The 7,500-nt window shown below is 37.6% G+C and overlaps 1 long non-coding RNA gene and 1 other non-coding gene across 2 annotated transcripts in view; one reads left to right on the top strand and one right to left on the bottom strand.

The window, feature by feature from the left end:
* LOC136852885 (uncharacterized) overlaps positions 1 to 7,500 on the top strand; it is a 422,752-nt gene that overhangs the window by 147,334 nt on the left and 267,918 nt on the right. The window lies entirely within an intron of this gene.
* On the bottom strand, positions 163 to 234 carry TRNAD-GUC (transfer RNA aspartic acid (anticodon GUC)). The gene has a single exon. It is a non-coding gene; the product is annotated as a tRNA-Asp (tRNA).

Here is a 7,500-nt window from a genome sequence, read left to right as displayed (position 1 = left end):
TAGTTCCCCTTATCATCAACCCGACGCGGCAACAGAAAACGAGAATAGAAGCCGTTGTACCTCCCCGGACCAAGAGAGTTCCAGCGCATCAGGACTCGTTTTGCGCGCGCGCACGGACACACAAACGAACATACACCTGGTTTTTCTCTTCAAAAGGCATTCCTCCCCGGCGGGGAATCGAACCCCGGTCTCCCGCGTGACAGGCGGGGATACTAACCACTATACTACCGAGGAATGGTGATGGAGGATGTTAACATTCTCAAATTTCTCTTTATATAAGGTTTAAATCTAACTTACATTGCCTTATTACTAACTTGATTTTAAACATATTTAATATTTCTTCCATATGATACCTTCAAAAACATTTATAATTCATATTTATTTACTTAGGAGTACTTGGAGTGGCTTGATGATATACTTATAAATCAAGAATAAGAAACCGAAATCGCGTATCTATTGTTTTCATAACAGATTTGTTTTGTTTTGGTTTCCGGGGAAAAATCAATAACTTAAATGTCAGGGGTTTTATAATGGGAACGTTGCTCTTTCGCCTGTGTATATTATGTATGAATACTTTCTCTCTCTCTCTTCTCTCTCTCTCTCTCTCTCTCTCTCTCTCTCTCTCTCTCTCTCTCTCAGTAGAAGCTATTCGTCAGGGCGTTATAATAGGAGTGGTACTCTTTTGCCTATTAGGTATGTAAATACTCTCTCTCTCTCTCTCTCACCATCAACGCGACCTTGTACTAGGTCATAACCAAATCTCCTTTATAGTGGGTACTGTAAGCGGGAGAGAGAGAGAGAGAGAGAGAGAGAGAGAGAGAGAGAGAGAGAGCGGAGTGGAGGATGTTAAGACTAAGCAGTGGATTATATTACCAGCAGACTATTGCTCTTATATAGAGAAAAATATCATATTATTATTATTATTATTATTATTATTATTATTATTATTATAAGGCTAACAGCATTATTGTCCGTATTAACAACGACATTTGCATTGTATGTTATAACTGTACCGTATAAATTCAAATTCATAGATTTTTAACTTCAGTTTTGCGTGTTAAGGTAAATACGTAAGGATTCTACCTTTAAGGGTATTACAATAATAATAATAATAATAATAATAATAATAATAATAATAATAATAATAATAATAATAATAATAATAATCTATCTCATTGATGTCAGCAGATACCAGTATGAAGAAATGTTTACTGATGATTGTATGAATATAATGTTTATATATTGATTGTATATATATATATATATATATATATATATATATATATATATATATATATATATATATATATATATATGTGTGTGTGTGTGTGTGTGTGTGTGTGTGTGCATGAAGCCTCCATATTAGCAGACAGCATATTACATATTTAAAAATGCAATGACATAGTTTGAGATCTCTCTCTCTCTCTCTCTCTCTCTCTCTCTCTCTCTCTCTCTCTCTCTCTCTCTCTCTCTCTCTCTCTCTCTCTCTGCCTGATTTGGATGACAGTGAAACCTCACATCTACCAAAACAGATTTCTTGTTTGGTTGTAACAAAAACCCAACAACATTTTGCAGTCTTCTTATGAAGGGGTTCGTGTTGTTGTTTCCCTGTTGTTTGTGCATTTGTTTCAACTAAACAAATCTACATTGTTCCGTCTCACCCAGGAATCGAATCCTGGCCGTGTCACTAGCTAGGCTGGTGCCCTAACCACAAATTTATGAAGCTAACTTTAAACTTCACGTCGTATCCCTTAGAAATGGCCGACTGGTTTTGTTCTGTCAAACTCAGAAGCTTACTGAGAGAAAAAGAGTTGGTATCAGAGGGGAATAGTGGAAGGGCATCGTAGGGGCATACCACCCTGCTGTTTATTTTATTTATTTTGTAGTCTACGTGAGAGTAGATGGCATTGTAACCTATGGTTCATAGATTGTATTAGATGCTGTAGTTGATGTATTGCTGTGTTGTGTCCTATTGTATTTCTTGACGTCAGGGCGACTTAGATGTGTACGTGACTTGGAATGAGATCTTTAGGACATTATCTCTCTCTCTCTCTCTCTCTCTCTCTCTCTCTTTACTGAATAAATCAGATGCTCTGTAGAAGGATGTCAAATGGTCGATTTTGTTTCTTGACTAAAATGGTTGTGTATGGTAGATTCTCAGAAGGCAAATATATGGTTGCTTATTGTGGTTAACAGACCATAAAACGCCTTATTTAAGGACGGTGAGTTTTTTGAGTCTCTCTCTCTCTCTCTCTCTCTCTCTCTCTCTCTCTCTCTCTCTCTCTCTCTCTCTCTAAATAAACATCATATCTCTCTCTCCTGCAAGTAAATAAACATCATATATATGAAATATATATATATATATATATAAAATATAACAGAGGCAGATAAGGAATAGCCATATATGAGTTTGGACCCAATATACCTTTATTATCATCAGAGAACGGACAATTGTTGATATATATATATATATATATAGGTTTATGGTTCTCATATATATATATATATATATATATATATATATATATATATATATATATATATATATAGATATAGATATATATATTTACATATACATACATATATATTATGTCTGTGTGTGCGCGTTTTGTCTTAAAATGCGCAAATGCGTAACAGAGGCAAAACTGGATAAAGCGCGAATAGCGTCTGCTCCTGCGCACGTCGCGACTGGGGTATATCGACCTTCAAGAAACGGCTCCTGCCCAATGCCCATCAACTGTCGCGGGTATTAGCTGTTACCCTTGGCGTAGACGTGGGCCCCTCTCTCTCTCTCTCTCTCTCTCTCTCTCTCTCTCTCTCTCTCTCTCTCTCTCTCTCTCCCTCCACGTGATTTCAATATTTTGATAATGACACATGTCAATTCATTCATCAGCAGTTTACGCTTTTTACTATGACTAAATTTATGAATGACTACATTTTTTTTTACTACGCAGGTATCTGTCTTGTTTTGTTTTTTTGGTAGCAGTTACGCAGATATCTGTCTGTTTTTTTGTAGCAGTTACGCAGATATCTGTCTGTTTTTGTAGCAGTTACGCAGATATCTGTCTGTTTCCTATATATATATATCTCTGTTTTCTATATATATATATCTCTGTTTTCTATAGCAGTTATATATATCTGTTTTATATAGCATTACGCAGATATCTCTGTTTTTCTGCAGTTGCGCGATATCTCCGTTTTCTGTAGCAGTTATATATCTCTGTTTATATATATATATATATGTTTTCTGTAGCAGTTATGCAGATATCTCTGTTTTCCTGTAGCAGCAAATATCTCTGGATGAGATATCTCTGTTTTGTAGCAAGCGCGCCAGATATCTCTGTTTTCTGTAGCGTTCTGCTCTCTGCGCAGATACGTACGCGAATATCTCTGTTTCCTATATCGATATCTCTGTTTCAAGCAAACGGCTGTTTCCTGCCCAGTGCAGATATCATATCTCTGTTTTCTGTAGCAGGTATATCTCTGTTTCCTGTAGCAGTTACGCAGATATCTCTGTTTTCTCTCAGTTCTCAGATATCTCCGTTTTCTCTCTCAGTTCTCAGATCTCTCGTTTTCTCTCTCTCAGATATCTCTCGTTTCCATAGACGTGATATCTCTGTTTTTTGGATAATGATATCTCTGTTTCAATTCATTCATCTGTTTTCTGTTTACGCTTTTTACTATGACTGTTTTTATGAATGAGATATCATTGTTTTTACTACGCAGATATCTCTGTTTTCTGTAGCAGTTGATATCTCTGTTTTCTTGCAGTTGATATCTCTTTTTTTTTGCAGATATCTCTGTTTTCTGTAGCAGTTACGCAGATATCTGTCTGATATCTCTGTTTTTTTTAGCAGTTAGCATCTCTGTTTTCTGTAGCAGTTGCAGATATCTCCGTTTTCTGTAGCAGATATCTGTTTCTGTTTTTGTAGCAGTTCGCAGATATCTGTCTGTTTTTTTGTAGCAGTTACGCAGATATCTGTCTGTTTCCTGTAGCAGTTACGCAGATATCTCTGTTTTCTGTAGCAGTTACGCAGATATCTCTGTTTTCTGTAGCAGTTACGCAGATATCTCTGTTTTCTGTAGCAGTTACGCAGATATCTCTGTTTTCTGTAGCAGTTACGCAGATATCTCTGTTTCCTGTAGCAGTTACGCAGATATCTCTGTTTCCTGTAGCAGTTACGCAGATATCTCTGTTTTCTGTAGCAGTTACGCAGATATCTCTGTTTTCTGTAGCAGTTACGCAGATATCTCTGTTTTCTGTAGCAGTTACACAGATATCTCTGTTTTCTGTAGCAGTTACACAGATATCTCTGTTTTCTGTAGCAGTTACACAGATATGTGTTTTTTTCGTATCAGTTACGCAGATATCTATCTGTTTTCTGTAGCAGTTACGCAGATATCTGTCTGTTAATTATGATTTAAATATTCCCTTATAAAATCTAGTAATATTCAGCTTAATATTATTGATATTTAGTTGTAAATGAATAATATACATTGATATTATAAACTGAATATAATCTTATGTTTATCTTACGCTTTTTTTCAGTTAGGGGGTAAAAATGGGTGGGGAATAGGAGGGAATATTTTGTACCCTGTAATAATTAGGGGTCATTTACCCGCTACGGTTAAAGCACTTGTTTTGACAAGTGTTTAAAACAGGTGTCTTTGGGAAATACAAGTCATACGCATCGTGTATCTATACGCATGTGTGTACGCAGATGTTCAGATGTATCGGTTTGTTTGAAGTCTCTCTCTCTCTCTCTCTCTCTCTCTCTCTCTCTCTCTCTCTCTCTCTCTCTCTCTCTCTCTCTCTCTCTCTATGAAGTCTTTTATGTTACATTCTCTATTTGGGAATTAACTTACTCTGTTACCAAATTCTCTCTCTCTCAGTCCTTAATGTCACAGACTCTCTTTGAGAAATTTATATTTTTTCAAATTCTCTCTCTCTCTCTCTCTCTCTCTCTCTCTCTCTCTCTCTCTCTCTCTCTTACATTCATTTAAGTCAGCCACCTCTCTCTTTGAGAATTTATTTACTTTATCAAATCTCCTCTCTCTCTCTCTCTCTCTCTCTCTCTCTCTCTCTCTCTCTCTCTCTCTCTCTCTCTCTCTCTTCCTTCCTTTACGTCCCTTGTAGTCTTTCATGTGAATTTCTCTCTTTGAGAATTAACTTATATTGTGATCAAACTCACTCTCTCTCTCTCTCTCTCTCTCTCTCTCTCTCTCTCTCTCTTACAGTCTTTTAAGTCACGTTCTCTCTTTGAGAATTAACTTACTTTGTTATCAAACCTCTCTCTCTCTCTCTCTCTCTCTCTCTGTCTCTCTCTGTCTCTCTCTCTCTCACTGGCATACATTATACCATACATTTTCCACTCCACTTCTAAACAGACTCGTTATATATGGCGATATTTATGTATGAGTTGGGTGTGTTTGGAGGGGTATAAGTGGGCTTCATGGAGCGGGTAGGGAGATGTGGAAGGGGTAGGGGAAGGGGGAACGGGGTAGTGAGAAAGGGAAACCAGGGGAAGGGGGGGAGGCTGGGGATTAAGCACAGCAGGCTTCAGTAGGCTTGTGCCTGACCACGTGGTTTTAGAGAGTTCAACGACCCCACGTAACCACAAAGAGGTTTCATTCAATTTCTGTTCTTGTTTTTGTTTGTTTTTGTTTTGTTTTCTTTCATTTGATGTTGTTTTATCTCTCTCTCTCTCTTTGAAGTGTTGGTTTTCCCCCAGTGGGCGTTGTTTTTTGTTTGTTTTTCTGTTTGTGGAAAAGTGTAAATTTTGATATAGCAGTTATGTATGCATGCATGTATATATACACAGGTATATATATATATATATATATATATATATATATATATATATATATATATATATATATATATATATACATACATACACACAGAGAGGAATCATTATCTAAATTAGTAATTTCATGGATAGGTCCCTGGCTGACGACACAAGGCAATACACAACCTTAGAAAGCATTGGAAAGGTCAGTAAAGCAACAAAACTTGCCAAAAATGTGTCTAGTAAGAATGGGCAGGTAAGCTAAGACGTGCAGTCACCTGTCGATCATTCAATGCAGTTTCTGAGAAAGTTGCATGAAGCAGAATTGAATGACATAGACTTATGAATAACAACACCGAACACTCTTGGAATAGCATTATGTCAGTGTGATGTGTCAGCATACTTCCCTTCTACTGTGGTATGTGGTGTTCCAGAATAGCATGACTGTACATTTCGACCGCAGAACAATATGCAGTGTTGTTATTTTTGTTTTGTCGCTGTATATGATCTGTTCTGTGATATAAGGCAGTATTTTTCGATTCCAGAATAATATATCAGTCTATCCCCCCTTCCAAGATCATACTTTAGTGTGACAATCTCTCGGACATGTTAGTATTTTCATCCTCAAGTGAGTGTGTTCCCAAATAAAGCTGTAATGATAAAGGCTTCTGAATGACAACACAGAGTTAACACTTTTGTAATAGCGTAGTGTTGTGCCAGTTGATTTATATATATTTTTCTACATAGTATGCTTTATTTCAGCATGATATGCTAGTATGTTCCCCTTCCAAGATCATACATTAGTATGAGCATCTTTTAGATGTGTTGTTATGTCTTTGTGCCATGAATATTTTCATAATTTAGAAATATCTTTATTAAATCGCCTTCCCGGTCTAAGAGAAACCGTCCCTAGTCTATCTTCTTCTTGAAGAAGGCAAGAGAGAAAGATGGAGAATAAATGACTGTCGAATGACCTCTCGACAGTTCACGGCCTCTGCTTCGCAGCCCCCTGGAGGAGGAGGAGGAGGAGGACGAGGAGAAAGACCTCAACTCCATGGAGGAGTAGATTGAGGTGTAGGAGGAGCAGGACCTAGTCAGGGAGAGAAGAACATGGCCAGGTTGTTGCCATTGGTTACGTCCCTAGCCATCGTCCGAAAGCGATTGTGCTTGGCTTCGGATTCCAGGATAATATTCATCTTACAGTTTGATTAATGGCGATTTCTCGCGTTCAATGAGTCTTTTAATCCATAAAATAATTATTTATATAACATTCTGGATATTTTAGGGCTTTCTAAAATCCTGAGACTAAGGTATGATAGCCAGACCTCGAAGCCGAAGTCCAGACAACGCCGAGCCCTTGAACGCGTTCGAATCAACCCGGGAATGCCTCATTTAAAACGCTCTCTAAAGACACATTCCTCTTCTTTGAACTTTATAAAGGTCCTGCAATTGAAAAGAAAGGAGTTTGCAATCATTCTCGAGCTGCAACGTCGTCGAATTGGGGGAAAAAAAGAAAGAAAAAAATAAATGGCTGAACTCTGGTCGACCGCTTCCCGTTAGACTAACGTCCTCCTCTCGGGTGGCTCGGCTTGGGTTGGGTCCGTTCACATCGGCACGTTTTGCCTCAAAAGACGTCTTTTTGGGTGACATTTCTCCTCCTGTGACGTGACAGGCGCACGAACACATGAAAGATGTTTAATTTAATTCTGTG

Source organism: Macrobrachium rosenbergii, chromosome 26 (genome assembly GCF_040412425.1).
Source record: "Macrobrachium rosenbergii isolate ZJJX-2024 chromosome 26, ASM4041242v1, whole genome shotgun sequence".
NCBI lineage: Eukaryota > Metazoa > Arthropoda > Malacostraca > Decapoda > Palaemonidae > Macrobrachium > Macrobrachium rosenbergii.
The sequence above is the reverse complement of the archived record's forward strand: the minus strand, read 5'-3'. Positions and strand labels throughout refer to the sequence as shown.